Source organism: Callospermophilus lateralis, chromosome 10 (assembly GCF_048772815.1).
Source record: "Callospermophilus lateralis isolate mCalLat2 chromosome 10, mCalLat2.hap1, whole genome shotgun sequence".
Lineage (NCBI taxonomy): Eukaryota > Metazoa > Chordata > Mammalia > Rodentia > Sciuridae > Callospermophilus > Callospermophilus lateralis.
The window spans coordinates 74,178,007-74,196,963 of record NC_135314.1 but is presented as its reverse complement, the minus strand read 5'-3'; positions in this window follow the sequence as shown (position 1 = coordinate 74,196,963).

The following is an 18,957-nucleotide window of genomic DNA, read 5'->3' as shown; positions in this document are numbered from 1 at the left end:
GATATCAATGTGAGTTCTTCTGATCTGTGTTCATTAAAATACTAGATATAATTATGGAATGGTCTCTATTCTCTTGAACACTGAATTGACTACTTAGCATCAAGTTGAAACCAGCATTTCAGAATCTCCTATATTTTTCACAATCTACATCCTATTTTTTCCATCTATGCTGATGTCTTTGATCAGTTTTCTTTCTCTCCTTTGCTAGAACAATTTATTTTGCCTTTTCACATGGCTGTCTAGCCAGCTATTAATCTATTCTCATATTAATAATGCATTGATTTGTGATAAATTTTCTCTTACAGGGAGGCAATGATTTACAAATTGCCCACTTTGTGCCTTCAACAGAATTGTCAGCTTTGTATAGCGACACTTTTATCATGTGACCTAAGGTCAATTATTAACGCATCAGGTTTAGAGGGCTTTTGAGTATGTCCACCTCTATTTCAATCAAACTAATCTCATTCAATGCCACTTTATTGTTATTTTTGTTATCATTTTTATAGAAAGTAGCTCTTATGAAGTTGATTAGGACAACTCTATGAAAATAGTAGAAGATGCAAAAAAATTACCTGTGAGAGGCAGAATATTTTTCTGACCTGGAATGGAGTTCTTCTTGGAAAATATGCCTCCCTCCAAAAGCAATCAATACCCTGTGCATAGATGTGCTAGCTCAAGTACAACTTTCCAAAATACCTCCCACCAAATTACAAACCGTGCAACTCCAGTTGGTGAAGGTTTCAACTGACTTTGGAGGTTTGGCAAGGTGGAGAGAACAGGGCTTTTAAGAGTTTTGTTTTGAGTTTGAATCCTGACTCACCATTTACTACTCCATGATCTCAGATATGATATTTAATCACTCTGAAACCCCTTTGTCTCATCTGTAAAATGGAGGCATGTCATGGCATTTCCAGGATAGCCGAACAGTATAAATAATACAAATGATGCATGTGATTTCCGTACATATAATCGACACAGACTTAGTTATTTCAGCTATTTTACATTTCCTGGGTGAAAATGTGATTCTTGGGTAAAAGTAGGTTTTTTGTTTTGTTTTGTTTTGTTTTGTTTTTATCCCTGGATCCACAGCCCTCAGCACAGACTAGGCAAGGCAACTTATGAAAGGATTGCTGGATTTTCTTGTTTCCATGGTTACTGTAAAGACTACCTGCTGTATATACACATACTTACTCATTTGTAACGTATTTAAAAAGAACATTGTTAATATAATTATATAATCTCTATTTTCTGAAGGAGACTTTTGTCTCTAGGGAAGACAGAAACTTGTTGAGAAATAAATCTGGCAAAAATCTTTCATGCATATTTGAAGATCAATGCAAATTATGTTGCCTTAAAAAGACATACTTGAGGTAGAAGGACACAAGTTTCTTGAGAAACATGAGTTAATTGCAGGTGTTTTCTACATTGAGTGTCATAGGGGAAAAAGAAAGTGAGCAAAAGAGAAGAAAATAAATTAAATACCTCTATGATTTCATGTAGAGACAAGACAAACAAATTTAAACACCACCTGCAGTCTTTAAGTGTCAATATAATTTTATTTATATTATACTGTACTGATCAAGATGCTGGGGGCATCAAATACACAATTAAAATGAGATAACAATAATAAACAACAATAGTTAAAACAGCATAAAAATCTGTATTAAAGATAACAAACACAGGAATAAGGAAGCCAGTGGTGGGGATCAGGGTAAGAAAATCCTTTTCATTCAAATCTCATAATCCAACAAATAATCTGTATTCCTGCAAAGAGTGTATGCTGTTTTGAGATCCAGTTGCTTGGTGTGGAGCCTGGCATTGCAGTTGCCTTAGTCCTCTCTGCTGGGGTTAGGAAACAGATCATAACAGCATGCAAAGACTCACATTGAGTGTAAGATATTCAGACAGCTCTGATTTACCATTATAACTCGTTACAGCTTAGCAGTGTTAGTGGCTGCTGTCATTATCATGCTGTTGTATTTCAAAAGAGCTTGAGTTGGCAATGCTGCTATTTCTATAAAAGCACAAAAGTGTCTCCAGCAACTTGAGGTATTAACAAGGCTGGCAGTAAATTGCTGAAATGTTGTGAAACTAGATCAATTGTTCAAAGATGTAACATTCAATGATTGCCCAGTGTGTTAGTCAGCTTTGTGTCGCTGTGACAAATACCTGAGAAAAAAACAGCTTAGAGGAGGAATGATTTCTTTTGGCTCATGTTTTCCCAGGGTTCAGTGCATGGTAAGCTGGCTCATATTTGGGGGCCTGAAGTGAAGCAGAACATTATGGTGGAAGGGAGTGGCAGAGGAAAGCTGCTTAGCTCATGGCAGCCTCGAAACAGACAGAAAGAGGGGAAGTAATGGGCCAGAGAAAAGATAACCCTTGCAGGACATGCCACAGTGACTTACTTCCTCCAACAAGCTCCTACCTCCCAGTAGTCCCTTCATTTATCAGTAGATGAATACCCTGTTTAGGATGGAGCCTCTGTGATTGGATCACTTCCCAAAAGCTCCACCTGTGAACACATGAGACTTTGAGAGGTATTCCAGATCCAAATCATCACACTCAAGAACTGCAGTAGAGAATGAAGACATGCAGCTCTAATGTCTTCAGAAGTGTCTTGCGTAAAAAGGAGAAAGAATAACTCACAGAGGAAAGTATTGATATGGAAATATGGAACTAATCATGTTTTCTAAAACATAAGCCACCAGAAAATGAGGTTTTGAACCTGAGAGAACCTGTATGATCTGTAAGGTGAGATTTTAGAGAGTTTGTGACTTTGAATAGGAAAAAAAAAGTACAGCTTTCTCTTTAGCAATCTCTAATTAAAATTTATCATTTCTTTCAATTATGAATGTAGATAAGATCATAGTGTGTAGCAGTGTCTATAATTCTGTTACCAATAGAAATTATATATATCTGGGGATATAGCTCAATGGTAGAGAGTTTGCCTTACATATGCAAGTCCTTGGGTCTGATTTCCCGCACTAAAGAAACAAACAAACAAACAACAACAAAAAAAAAACTAAAAGCAAAAAACTTGCATTTAGAGATTATAATTTCATATTCGTGACAGTTTTTGTAGATATCTAAATATATTGTTTGCCTCATTGTCAGTAAATTAATATGATATTTTTATTGTTGACTATAAAGCTTCTACAAGCTAAGCACTCATTCTACCACTGAATTAAAGCCTCTAATACCTGCACTATAATAACACATTAATAAAGGAATATATATACCACTATAATATAAATTTCAATGTAAAATATACTCAAAATTGCATGTCAACCTAGTTTGTTTCTTTTGTGATCGATCATATATAATTTATTTTAAATATTTAAGTAAATTATTTAGATAGACATTTAGAAAGCCACAGCTTTTAAAAAATTGTCAAAAATTCAGTGGCACTTGGAAAGTTAAGAATTCCTGGGTCATTGGTAGCAGAAATGTATTCTACAGGGCTGGGGTTGTGGCTCAGTGGCAGAGCACTTGTCTAGTATGTGTGAGGCACTGGGTTCAATCCTCAGCACCACATAAAATTAAAATAAAGGCATTGTGTCTGTCTTACTACTAAAAAAAAATTACATATATTTTTTAAATGAATTGTATTCTACAGAGGCTAAGCAAGTCATGGTGAAACAAAAGTTTACCACTAATAAATTTTGAGTACATTTCAGAAACTAAGAGCAAATTCTATGCTGACAAACAATCCCCTCTTTCACAACTCAAGCAAATTAAAGGTAGAAGATGCCAAATGGCATCTCCTCACATAAAAATACGTCCATAACATCACAGTAAATTATGCTAGAACAGTGCCTGCTTTGTAGGCTTCTCAAATTAGATCTAGAGCAGCCTGGTTGGGTGGAGAGAGCACCTGGCATAATGTACACTAACTTCTACTAAAAAATTGCTATTTTAATTTGCTATTACCTAAATTTTGGGAACTTATTTCTTCATTATGTCATGAGGAGGTTGAACACTTTAGCTCTTTCAGATCTAAAATTCTACTCCAGCTGACTGTAGTCAGTATCCTGAAAAAAAAAAAATGGGTTTCTTTCTTTCTTTTTTTTTTTAACTCCCACTATAATCAAATGCATTAACAAAGGGGGATTCATTGTGATATTTCATTGTACTGATTTTTCTGTAATTCAAAATGTTATACTCTACTTAATCTCTCCACTTTTTAGTTAGAATGATTTAGATATTGACTATAGTCCTATGTTTCTAAAACCAGGTAGATATATCTTAAGACATTCTGGCTGCTAAGTAACTCTTCATGCAGGTTTCTTCCAAGATCCGCTCAAAGTTTTGCCTGAAGAATTTTAGTTTCTCGCTCAGTACAAATTGGAAAAGCAGTTACTTTGAAGACTTGAATTTTTCAGATGGAATAAAATCTTAATCTCTCTTAATTTATTGATAAGATGCTTTTTCTCTTGTCCTTTTCCCCTTTCTTTTTTCTGATTGGGTAAGTGTAGACATATCTTTATCTCGAAACCTTGATAAATCAGAATTACTTTTCAGAGCTGTGATCTACTTTTTCAAAAAAGATATTTAGGGTCTTGAAAAGTTTTGAATGTGCATGTGAAGTTTACTTATATAACGCTTTTCACATTTCCTATTAAGTTATGTAGCATTTTATGAAGAGACTCAGTTAAGTTTTAAATTTCTTTTAAGCATATTTATAAAATGGAGAGTTTGCCTATAGAATCCTATAGTTTACTGAGTTTATTCTGGAAAACATTGAGGATAAAAAACAGATAAAGTTAAGAGGATTTTTATTATTTTTAAAAAGTTAGTTTCTTCAATTAAAATTCTCCCAATAGCTCATATCAACTGAATTAAGCTGTGTCAAGGAGAGGTGCTGGCAGGAGGTTTGGTCATTTAACAGCAGAGATGAAAAGGTGGCTACCATGAGACTTTCCCATTCCTGTGGCATTGGTGTCTTGGATAATGCTAATAAAATTAAAAAGCTGCCCATAAGGCTGGTAATGAAATAATAAACAAACAAACAAGGACAATTATTTCTCATCAGTGACAGGCAATTGTTTGTATGGATGCCTTAACCCACAAATTGCATTCACTTTATTAATTTAATGTTTGCAAATCACTCTGAGGATGAAAGGAATTATATAAATGTTAGAAATTTTTAATGGACTCAATTCTTTTCTCAAAATCTGAGTGTCTCCAGCTGCTCATCTTACTGGATTAACCACCACTAGTATTGCTCCAGAGTTGACCTTACTGGGAGTTTGAGAACCAAACCTCTCTTTCCTTTATATTTTACTAATTATAAGGCAACCTTTTAAAAGAAGAAAAGAAAGTATGCAAATAGTAAAATAAATAAGTAAATGAATTAGAGGGGAGGAAGAGCCCTTATTATCACTCCTTTGCCCTTTCAAGGAAGGCTCTGAAGCCCCTGTTCTTTCTCCCCACTAGGACTGTTGGGGCAGAAGCCCCCATTGTTTATAGGGGCAGGAAAGCAAGGCTAACTGCTGATGTGGTCTCACAGTGGCAGTTTTTGTATATGAAACACCTAATTAAATACAAAATGAGTTCATTTGGGTTTTGAACATTGTCTCTTTCACTGCACTTTCTTTTGGGTATTCTTTCCAAAACAAAACTTATCATCCCTCTGATTTAAAGTTCCGGCCACTTTCCTTTTAAATTCTGAAAATGGACAAATACATTCATATTATGATCTTGAGTTGATTTTTTTCAATATTTTCAAACTCCAGAGATACTGTCTTAGCAGACTTAAAGCATCAGTATGATTCTTGAAGTAAAATACCTAAGCCTTAAAATATTCTACTGCAGGAGATTTAGGCAGACAATAAAAATAAATATGATTTCAATGTAAAAATTAACTAGAGTGTAACAAATTAGAAAATGTTCTTTTAATTTTTCGTTTCCTAGAATGAAACATCCACTTAAAAAAATTGTTGTTGTAGATGGACAGCATGTTTGCCTGTATTGTATCTGTTTATTTTATATGGTGCTAAGGATTGAACCCAATGCCTCATACCTGCTAGGCAAGCACCCTGCGACTGAGCTATAGCCCTAGCCCCCAATATCCACATTTTTGAAGTAACCAAGTACCAGATCTCATGGTAAAAACGTTCATTTGAATAAAAATGAAATGTATATAATTCTTGATCTCTATTTTTTATGATTTGGATGTGAGATATCCCCCAAAAGCTCATGTGTGAGACAATGCAAGAAGGTCCAGAGGAGAAATGATTGTGTTGTAAGAGTCTTAACCCAATTAGTGATTGAATTCCCTGATAGGGATTACCTGAGTGGTAACTGAAGTGGTAGGGTGTGGCTGGAGGAGGTGGGAATTGGGGTGTAGCTTTAGGGCATATATTTGTATCTGATTAGTGGAGTCTCTCTCTCTCTCTGCTTGCTGATCAACATGTGAGCCACTTCCCTCGGACACACTCTTCTGCCGTGACTTTCAGCTCCACCTGGAGCCCCAAGGAATGGAGCTTGCTATCTGAGGACTAAGGCCTCTGAAAATGTGAGCCCTCAAATAAACTCTTCCTCCTCTACAGTTGTTCTGGTCAGGTCCTTTAGTCAACAGCAGTGAAAAAGCTGACTAAAACACTATTCATAAAAATGAAACAGGGATAGAAAAACTTTTTATGATGTTCATTACATTTTTGTAGAAATTTTATGAGATTTTAAAAACTTAAAAAAATGATATACTGTCAAAAGGAGTGATTATTATGTAAATAAAATGCTTTTAAGGTGATACATGCATTATAATTTACTCTGTAAAACTTGGAGTCAGGAGGGGCCTTACAATATTCTGTTAAGAAAGCAAATTAGAAGAAAAATCTGAAATTCTCAGCTTACGTTCCAAAATTCAGATAAATATCTGCCTCCCCAGCAGCCAAATCCCTCAGAAATAAAGGTTGGCTATCTGGAATAGAAGTATGCTGAAAATTTTAAGGAAATATAACTAAAATCAATTACTATATTATATAAGTCCATCAATAGAAAACCTAGTTTCTTCATAATATAGTCATGTATGTACAAGGTTATAAAATCTTGGACATTGAATAAGATTAGAGGGTAGAGTGAGAGAATTCAAAATTTAATTTAAATCTATTCTCCACATTTAATAATACTTAAAAGGACAGAAAATTTTCTTCTGAATACTTTTGTTTTTTTACTAAATGTCATTTCCTCTTGATCAAAAGCTGGATTATGTGTGTTTTCCTAGTATAGGTTATTCAATACCAAGACTGTTGGCTGTTAAGAATGTGGAATCTGGAATGAGAAGGACTGATTGTGATCCATGGCACCAAAACTGGAGTAATGACCATTGTGAAAGTACATCTTGATGTCCCCAGCTGAAAGACAGAAAGCTGTGTGCTTTGGCTTCCTCATCAGTGAAGCAAGAAAAACCACAATATCTATGAGATTTACATTACTTTTTGAGTCAAACACTTAGTGTAATACCAGGTACATGGGGAACTATATACAAATATCAGTCACTATTACTTGTGGGAAAGAGTATAGTAAACAGAGCATGAGGACTGGAAACGTCATGAGTTTGTGGCCCAATCCCAACATTTACTAGCACTGACATCTTGGCTAAATTATTTCATTTCTTTGTACTTTCATCTTTCTATTTGCAAAAGTAATAATAGTATGGTCTTTTTATTACAGAAAGGATTACCTATGTTAATAGATGCAATTCATTTTAAAATGTACCTTGGCTTTGTTAATGCTCTATATTAGCTAATAAAACATAAATAGCATTATCCTATGGGATATGGGGTTTTGAAATTTTCTAGACTTCAGTCTGACATAACTGGATTTATTCACTGAATTAGATGAAACTGGAAGACACTAGGTTTGAGGAGAGATTAGTGAGTTTGATTCTGCATCTGTAAAGTTCAGTTCTCTTCAAGACATCCAAGTACAACATGAAGTGAGCATTTGAGTAAAAAATGTTGGGAGTTTAGATCAGTTCACCAAACAGTTTAAATGAAATGATGGTTGTGGTGAGAAAGGAATTACTCAGACACAGGTAAAAATTGAAGTTCTCGTGTCACACATGAGCTTCTGGAGGACACCACATATCCAAATTGTAAACACAGAGCTGTGAACTAGGACCTTCACATCTGTATTGACAATGCAAGCACAAAAATGAGAAAGAAAAGGAAAGGAGGAAGAAATGAGATTTAAGTTTTCACATTTACCAAATTCTCTACCTTTTATCTATTGTCATTTACATTCGATTACAGTAATAGGCAGGTAAGGCCAATTAATGCATAAGCTATGCTTATTAATAAAATTATTTCTAATGGGATATCTTTTACTTTCTTCTCTCACTTCCTCCTTTTTTTGTGGTCTTTCTTTTTAAGGCCACCATCATGAATCATTTTTATAGATGCTGTTCCTTTGTGGTTTCTCTGCAATTACCTGCTTATACCATATACTGCATCCTATTTCTCTCTTGTTAAACTCACCACTTGACCTTCAAGTTCTAAATATTTTACTTGCCCATTTCATACTTGCATCTGATTACTGTTTTTATACCTTTCCTTGTACATACAAAGTCATGATCTTATATGAAATCTTTTCATTTTTGCCCAATCTACACCTCAGTATTCCCAGTGAATCTTTACACAATGAGTGTTTCTAACTCTTCTTTGTTTTGAACTGATTTGTTTCCATGAAACTGGACCAGTCATGAATACTTAAGAAACAGCTGATAATCAATTTCAGAAGAGCCAATTAAATATCTTCTTGCTTCTTATGTCACAGTTACATATGCAAATATATCTTGTTTTAAAATTGTAAACTCTTTGAGAGAAGACACTGTATTTTATTTGTGTTTTGCACTGTGATGAATTCTTATTTAATACTAAATGACCAACACTGAATTAAACAATGAATGTGGAATTTTCATTGATGTGAGAAAAGGGATAAGAATTGGATAACATATCCTCCTAAATACAAATAAGGGTTCCTTAAATGCTTAGTCATGGCTAAAACAACTTTACTAAATCTTAACCATTCTAATTGTTCCAGAGTGTCTAAATCAATGCCTACACTTTAGAAAAGAAATAAAACAACATTTAGAGAATCACTATGTATAGAAAATATAGTATTTATCTGTTATATCAGAATGCCCTATCTGAAAGAAAACTCTTCTGTATATGAGATAAAACAGTTGACCCTTGACTTTCTGAGTCTGTCTTATTTCACTTAGCACAGTGTTCTCTAATTCCCTCCATTTTTCTTCAAATGCCATCGTTTCATTGTACTCTATGACGAGTAAAACATTGTCTTTATTGTTCATCTGTTGACAGGGACCTGGGCTGATTTGATAACTTTGTTTTTGTGAACTGTCCTGCTAATAAACATCAATGTGCCTGTATCACTAGAGTATACTGATTTTACTTCTCTGGGATAAATACCAAGGAGTGGTATAATTGAATTATATGGTGGTTCTATTCCTAGTCTTTTGATGAATCTTCATACTGAATTCCAGAGAGGTTGTACTAATTTTCAGTCCTGTCAACAATATATAAATGTACTTCCCCGCCCACATACTTGCCAGCATTTCTTATTATTTATATTCTTGATGGTTGCCATTCTAACTGAAGTGAGATAAAATCTCAATGAAGTTTTCATTTGCATTCTCCTGATTCATAGAGACATCAAACTTGTCTTTATATATTTTTGTTGGCCATTTGTACTTTTTTTCTTTTGAAAAGTAAGAGCAACATTCTTATGGCTCATGATCTCTGTGGCTGTTCCAGGTCTTAGGACAAAATAAGGGCAAAAAGTATACATGTGCATTTTTGTGTGTGTGTGTGTGTGTAGAAAAATCACATGAAAATAGATTGGAGATCACTGGAGTTGTCAGGGTGAGGGAGAAAGGGCAGGAAAAAACAGGAATATTGGAAAGAAATTTCCCAAATTATGCTATGTTCATACATGAATATGAATATATTTCAGTGAAATTCACCTTTATGTATATCTATAAAGCACCATTTAAAAAATATAGTTATAAATAAATAGACCAAAGACCAGTAGAAAAGAGGAAGGGGAGCAAGAGAAGGATGTAGGGAGGAAAAGAGGAAGTACTGATGACTAAAGAAAATTATAATCCATGCATGCGTGATTATGTCAAAATGAACCCCAATATTACATATAACTATAATGTACTAATGAAAATATTTTTAAAAAAAGAATTAAAAAGAACTCTTCTGACTCAATCAACACTGCAAACCAAACTTTCTTGCATTTATGAATAAAGGATTCCACTTATTTTATTGTTTTAATTAACAGCAGGCTTTTTGTGCCTATACATGAGGATGATAATAGCAAAGAAGGCAACACATGAGAAAAATACAGACTATATATAATACTACCACCATTACCATGCATTAAGTGTGATTGCAATAAATTATGTTTGCCCTCAAAATTGAGTCTTTGGTTAGATCACTTAAACTTATTTAACAGTCAGAAATGTTAAAGTCCTTTGGAGATTTTCTAGTTAATAGAATTAACCTATAGTGTAATTAGACATGTCTGAATTAAAGTCCTTTTTCAATAAAAATCCCTATGATAGAAATGGTCTCTGGGGATTTAAAAAAAAAACTTAGTATTTACATTAGTGATACTTTCATTATCAGAATCACATGGTCTTTGGTCTTTAATCCCTGGAAGATAAGACAGCTGTGGAGACTTATAGGTTTTCCCTTTCTCATCAACTATTTGACCTGATTTTTATTTCAATGAATATTGACTTTCATTATAATTTTCTAATATGAACTTTAAGGAAAAAACTATTTGCTTTTTCCTTTTTGATCCTCCTTTTTCAAAATATAGGCATGATATATAAATAGACACAATTAGGTTGACCGTTGGCAAAGTCACTGCTATAGGAATCAAGCAAATCACTGTCACAAACCTCACGGAGGAGTTACTGAAGATGAGCTAAATAACCTGCACTGAAACTTCATCTGTTCTCGGAAGTTTTCCCTAATTCTGAGAGCAGAGACAATTCCAGTATGCTCAGTAATATTTCAACATCACAAAGCTAATGATGAATTAAGAAAGTCTAAGCTCACTTATCTGTTTTTAATATTGTTTACATAAAATGTAAGTACAAATATTTTTCATATTCTTTTTTTCTATCTTTTTAATTAATTTGTAGTATTCCTAAGAATCTCCTTGTGTCCTCAATTCAAAATTCCTTTCTGTACTGTGTTGGTCTTTCTGGAAATGTTGAGCACCATATTGATGGATATACTGAATTTCTTTTATTTGCCATGGTAGGCCACATAAGTCACATTTTCTTTGTTGGAAGTCTTTCAAATTACATGTTCCTGCACCTGTTTTGTCTAAGAGAGCCCTATGTGGCTTATATTCATATATATCACAGTAACATAGACTATGAGATGGAGTTTAAACTTGAAGTTCATATTGAATTACAAAGTATTTGTGTTTTTATCAGTGGATCTCTGGGCTCCTTTGTATCTTCCCCGATCACTCAGAACACAAGTTCACATGGCCCAAGCACTGTAAACAATGAACCCTACACATTTTCTAATGCTCCTTGGGGTATAAGGCTGTATTTTCTATCCTCTGCCTTAATCTTTGTGGCTAAATCAGCTGTATCACCCTCATCTGGACTTCTGAGTTTCTTTTTACTATAATTTCTATTGTGTCTTAGATATTTAAACATAGGTTATATTTTACAGCAAAATTATAATCCTACACAGTATCTTTATTTTACATATTTTGTGTCCTCATAATGATTCTCATTTGAACCTCAGAGTGTTTGCTGTGGACATGAAGTGAAATAAATCATATGAAGTGTTCTTAATCTATAAGTGGCTGGACAATTGCAAGTCAGAGCAGTATGTATTGACTGTATTTGTATATATAATAGAAACTTGATTTTCCTCATTAAAAAACATCTATAATAAAAGTAAGAAAATTTACGCACATTCAGGTTGTAGAATACACCAGAAATTGTTATGTTATTTAATATTGATAAATTGATGAAGAATCTCTATTTCATAATGAAGAAAATAAGGTTTCAAAAAATAAGATGATGTCTTACCTTTTTGGCATAGATAGATGTTCTTGATTCATTCTCAGTTTGCTTATCATCTCTCTCACCTCTCCTTAGGTGCTGCTGCTAACAAAGACTTGACTTTACGAACATGAACAAAAATGAAGACTTAAAGAAAATATAAATCACATTGTATTTTTCAAACACTTCAGGTTATTTTATAGTAAAAAAAAAAAAAAAATCCTTTCCAGAATCATAGTGTCTTAAAATAAGATAAAAAATAAAGAGCATTGAAGGCCTGAGATTTTGCCTTTTTGTGTGCTAACAAGAGAGTCTACTACAATTTCAAAATTCTGGCAGAAGATTTAGAATTTCTGGCAAAAGATACAAGACTCCTAGGTCAGAGATGGAAGGTATTACCCAAAGGACAGCAGGCAGAATAATCTACATATTTAATTAGTTCCCCTTTTTTCTGCAAGTTCCTAGAAGATGACTGCAAGTATCTCACATGTGTGCAGCATACAAAAGAGTTCTATGCAACATTCAATGAAATCTGAGCTTAGAAAACCCCAGCCTTATAAAGGTATTCCAAAAAATTGTTGGCCTAAAAGAAGACACTATTTTCATTTATTTTATTTTATCTGGGTGGGGGGGGGGTGGGCGGGGGCGCGGGATACCAAGGATTGAACTCAGGGGCACTCAGCCATTGAGACATATCCCCAGCCCTACTTTGTATTTTATTTAGAGACAGGATATTACTGAGTTGTTTAGTCCTTCACTTTTTGCTGCGGTTGGCTTTGATCTCATGATTCTCCTGCCTCAGCCTCTTGAGCCACTGAGATTACAGGTGTGTACTACCACTCCCAGCTAGGTGTAGAGAGTTATCTGTGGACTGTGTGTGGACTATATTGTGAATTGAAGCCTAGTGAAAATTAGAATCTGGTATCTTGGAACTTCCAGGGGACATTTCCTCTGACTTCTCAGATACGTGGAGGCCTATTCTGCTCTGCCTGGTCCCACATAGCATGGAGATAGAGTGACCTGCTGTGGCCTCACAGCCCCTCTGAGATAGGTATGACCTTCCAAGATGCCAATCAACTTGCTGACTGAAACACTTCAGGAAGCAAGGCTCCCCCCCTGAAACCTTATCCCCGACTTTGATGTACCTTCTTAAATAAACCACGGTTGCCCCAGGAGCCATTTTTAATTGTCTAGCTCCAGTTCCTGTGTGGACTGGATCTATCAGGTCTCCATTTTTAAAACAATCTTTTCTGACTCTTTATCTTTTGTTCCTCCCTAATTATTCTGGACTTTAATTCTCAGGAAGTTTATCCCTCCAAGCAGGCAAGAATTCACTGGCGAGATGCTGGTCACCCGGGGACAGCTGGGGAAAACACACTATTTTTATTTTCTGCTCAAGACAAAAGTTTGCTTTTTGTTCCGGAGGGAAACACTACTTGAATCATCCAAGAATCTTTGTTGTACAAAATCTTTGAAAGGACGGCCTAGGACAAAATCAGTCATAAGACAAATAGAAACACAGAGAATCTTCCCTTGATAATACAGTCCTCACTTAAGATACTTGTCTATCTTGGGGTAAAGACAGTATTTATTTAGTGTAATAACTGAGGCGCTAAGACTAACAGAAGTTTTATCTGCATACTTCTGCTCCAGAACTGATGCAAAAAGAAGAGCACCCAGCAAATAATGACACTTTAATCTTCTTCTTCTAAGTAGAACCACATTCCACTTTTATCTATATGTTGTTGTCAAAAGAAAATCACATGTTTATAATTATTTTTTTACTATGTACTTAAAAGGAATACTTGGTAATCAGCGCTAATAATGGCAACAGTTGAATTCCAAATTGAATTAATGGCTGCTATAATTTGGACATGGCTTAAGTATGTCCCCCAAGGGTTTGTTTATTAGAAGCTTGGTCCTCAATGTGGTCATGTTAAGAGATTTTGGGAACTTTAAAAGGTGTAGGATAGAATGAGAGGAATTTAGGTCTGAGGGTATGTGCCCTTCAAAGGGATTACATATAGATCTTGTGGCACCAAATTAGTCTGTGGCATCTCACTTGGGCTTCCTGTCTTGCCATCTGATCTCTCACTTTCACACACATTTATATCATCATGCCATCCACCATGAAGTGAAGCAGTCAGGTAGCCCTTAACAGGGCCAATGCTTTACTGTTTGGACTTTTAGCTCCCATACAGAAAATCAATAAATCTGTTTTCTTTATATTCATTCTTAGCTATTTTGGTACAGCCACTGAAATTGAACAGACACAGAGAATTTAAAATTAAGTAATGGACTTAGGTTGTAGAAATTTAGGGAAATAGATTAGAAAAGGCTAAAATCATATTGACAGAGCAGTAAGGAAGATTATGGGGAGGGTTCAGAAGGCAGGTCGACCAGGAAATTAATCTCAGATATAAATGAAGAACTGATAAAAAATTGAACTAAAGGTGATCATTTCTATATCACTGACAATAACTTTTTAATTGATTGATTGATAGTAGAAATTAAACTCAGGGGGACTCTACAACTGAGTAACACCTCCCAGTATTTTATTATTGTTATTATTTTTAAATTTTGAGACAGGCTCTTGCTAAGTTGGACAGGCTGGTCTGGAACTTGTGAACCATCTCCTTCAGTCTCCCAAGTATTGTGTCCAAGCTTTTCCTTTGTGAAAGCCCAAACCTAAAATTGATGGACTGATTTATTTATCAAAGGAAATTTCAAAACAACAAAGCACAAAGGCTTCAGCACAGACATTATTGAACACTTTTCATCAGTTTTAGTGACACTCAAGAACAAAAGCAACTGGAGTGGAAAGATTTGGAAAATTCACATTGTGACAAAGGAAGGAACAACACAGCTTATAGAGATGCAGATGAGAAATCCAGTTTGGAAGGAGGCAGCTGAATTGCTGCCTGCTAAAATGATTAGAATGAATTAAAAGAATCAAGTGCTTTGCATCAAGACAATAGCAAACAGCTCTTGGGGACATCTCAGAAATCTGTAAGGCCACTTCTCCCATCACGGGTGGGAATTCTAGGGCAGAATTATTTCATAGAAGGGTTCCCAGGTACCTTTCATTGACATGAGGCCAAGAGTTCACAGAGATTCTGCTCCCCTCTTCCCAGGTGCTCTAGTCAGTATTCAAGTGGGCCAAGGCAGTGCTTGTGGTGCTGGCACCAAACCTTAGTTGCAAACCCAGGGTGCTGATTTTACAGGCACATAGAATGCAAGGATTGTGGCGTCATGGTGGCTTCCATCAAGATTCAAAGGAAATCCTGGGAATTCAGGCAGAAATTTGTCCCAAATCAGAAACCCTGCAGAAATCTTCACTGGGAGACTGTCTACTGGAGTCCTAGATAGAGCTGTAGCTGGGATCTTAGGAAGGTAGAGGAGCCACTGATGTGCACAGCCTGCTAGGGAAAGCTATAGACAGCCAGCAAAACCTGGCTGAGAGAGTTGTCCAACCAGCAAGGCCACAGGCAGGGTTCCCAAGGCCTTGGGGGCTCAATGCTAATTCTGGATATGGAGCTTTAAATTTTAATGTCTGCTCTGCTAGGTTTGGTTTCAACTGGGGCCAATTACCTCTTTTCAGTTTTTATTTCTCCTTCTCTACTAGGAATGTTAACCCTGTTCCTGTCCTGCCATTGGATTTTGGAAGTATATAACTTGTTTGTATTTTTTTTATTTTTGTTTTTGTTTTCAGGAGCTCATAGATGAAAGAGTTTGTCTTGAGTTTCAGGTGAAACTTGGGACTTGGGCTTTTGAGTGGCAGTGGAAGAAATTAAGTCTTTGGGACTATCAGAAAAAAAAATTAACGCATTTTCCATTATGTGATGGACAATATTTGTGTTGGGAATACTGGAAGTTCTGGGCACCAGAAGCCAAAATAAATACTTGGAGACTAATCAACTCTGTCAGAAAGGCAAGAAGTTTACTTCCATGCACAGAGGATGCAGAGCAATGAAAACCAAAAGCAGGTATACTGAGTGGCAGTCTGTTTGGCTTTTATACCTGACACAGGGGGACTAGTTCATTGCCCATTGGTCAGGGCTGACTGTACAATATATGTTGCTTAAACAGCTATTGAGGAAAGAGAATACTTAACTGCTTCTCATTGGGCAGGCTGACTTCACTATCTCCTATTGGGTTATTTTTTTTAAATGAATCTTTTAGATGTCTTCACCTCCATTTGTTCCCTTATGGGGTGGCGGGGGGAGTCATCCTGGGTTGAGTGCCTTTGGCATATGCCATAGTTGTGTGTCAGGTCAGGTTCCTTCCTTCTCATCTCCTTTTTTTCAAGGGACTGTGAATATTTATGCTCTGGTGGTAACTGCTTATAACTTTCTATTCTGCTCTCCCCTCAGCTGCAAATTTTACATCCCAAGTCATTTTACATTTAATGTTAAAAACTGTATTCTAAAAATGAACCACTGGGTTTTTCTATTTCTCACATTTCAAATATGACTTATGTGTGTACCTTAAAGTTTCTTGTGTTGCAAGCTGGGTTCTCAGTGTAGTTCTTGTGGGACCAAAGTTCTCAATATTTCACTCTGGCTGTTTCAGCATATAAGCTCTCCCTCCTGTACACATTACTAGCATGACATAATTCATGATGGTCTGATCCAGCCAGATGCCCTCCCAAGATCTGGTCCTAGTTGTAAACTAAATAAACATTTTATCTTTATAAACTACCTAGTTTCAGGTATTTTGTTATAATAATAGAAAAACCACTAATATAATGATCATACCAATGTAATGCTAACCAATTTTTGCTTGAAGACCTTAACCACAATGATCAGGTTTTATGAATTGTTTGAATAACTATATTATTATATGACTTAAATTTTTTAAAAAGTCTTACCTTTTGGGTAAATAATTAACAATATCTCAAGATACTCAGTATGGACTAAACATTTTCTAATAATTAGAGTCAAATGGTGGCTAAAGCACTATGATCACTATCTTCAAAGAGCTTATATTTTAATGGAAGGAACAAAATGAACAAGCAAAGAAACAAGAGAATAATAGCTTGTAGTATGTACTAAGGAGAAAATAAGCATAATATGATAGAGTAAGAAGAAGAGTGACCAGATGATTTCTATGCAAATTTTGATAAGAAAGGGTGGTTCAAATGTTCTAGGATGAAAAACATAGAATATAAGTTTCCAAATTGGGATGCTGCTGGATTTAAAAATATTAATCCAAATTTGTGTGGCTCCATAATTGCTGCAGTCTGGCTGGGCACAAAGGTCACGAGCCACTTGTAGATTCAAGCAGGAACAAACTTTATTTCCAAACCCACAAGAACGCCACCCATGGAACTTTCCAGGAACTCCGCAAGAGCTCAACCGGAACTCAACGGGAACTCCATGGGAACTCAACCATCACCATCCTAATGGCTCACTGGCGCCACCTCTCAACCACTCCCCCTGGCAAAACGCCAGGCGCCATCCCAACTAGGCTGCAGCTCTCAACACGTAATGACCTTAAAAATTGGAAAAACCTTGGGTATTTGGTAAAATAAACCTTTAATGGGAATAAATATATGTTTTTGTACACCTTCTTATGCCAATCAAGAGTTGGGATAGAGAGGCTTAATCATTGTATGTGTGAAAATTATCTTCAATTTTGATTTTCATAAGAACAATATGTTTTGAAATGGAATATTAGAAATTTGACTCAATAGTAATATAAATATGTGAAAGAAAAAACAAACCATAGTTCTATGCTTCATATTGTGATATGCCTCATTCAGTTCTAGGAAGATAGTTGCTTTTGTGAAAAGCTAGACATGGTCCAACAGAATGGTACTAGACAAGGATGTATGTGGTTTTTCTTAGGCCTATACCAACCCTTAGAAGATGCTACATGAGGACTGTATTATTATTGTTAAAATGAATTATAAATGTTCCCTTAAAATTTAAAAAGAGAGGAAGGAATTGCTAAGTATCCAGCATTGTAGCAGAGAATTCTACATAATAAATCTTTGTCCATGTCAAGATTCCAGTAATGTATCCCATGAGAAATATCAGTATGGAAACAAATAACAGAAACAAATAACAGACAAATATAAACATAACATTTTAGTTTACATGGAAAGACCTGTGAGCATTTAGCATGAGAAAAGCCTTAACTGTCATCTCATGTCCAGGACAGTGAAGTAAATAAACCTCATGTGTAGCAACAGTTCAAATAAGGTTCACAGAAAGAAGTTACTAGGAGGATTAGGGGGGAATAGCATATTTGACCTCAATATAGAAAAGAAAAATCTTAAGGTTTATAATCAGAAATATGACCTGGAAAAAATGGTCATTTTTAACTCATTGGCTTTCTTTCTAACTAACCATTTTATCAAGGATCAACTTACCTTTTATTTGCTCAGCACAAATTAGAAAAAAAAATGACTTAGTCAAAATAACCAAATCTTCCTATTTTTGAGACTCTTATAAACCATTAAGGTCAGCTATATTTAAAAAGATCTATTCCTCTATTTAAATTCTCTAACTGCCAGTAGTCTTCTTGGCTTATAGAGGGGAAAAAATTTCAGTTCCAGTTCTAAAATTATGTCTATATGTGATAGTTTGTATGTGTAGAATAACTTCACTTATGTAGACTGGATTTTACTAGGGGAAGTTGAACTACTACTTGCTATTTTTTATTTGATATTTGGACCAGTCACAATATTTCCTTCCTGCCATTCATTTTGGTAATTCTTTCTTTTTTTGCATTCTATAATAATTTTATTTTGGTATTAACTTTTCCTTGATTGAAAACATGTTGCTCTGTGAGAGTTTAACAATTGAATTGGAGTAAAGAATCCAAGAACTAGTCCTATACCTCATACAATGGTCAGTTCATTTTAGGTGCATGGATTTGTTGAA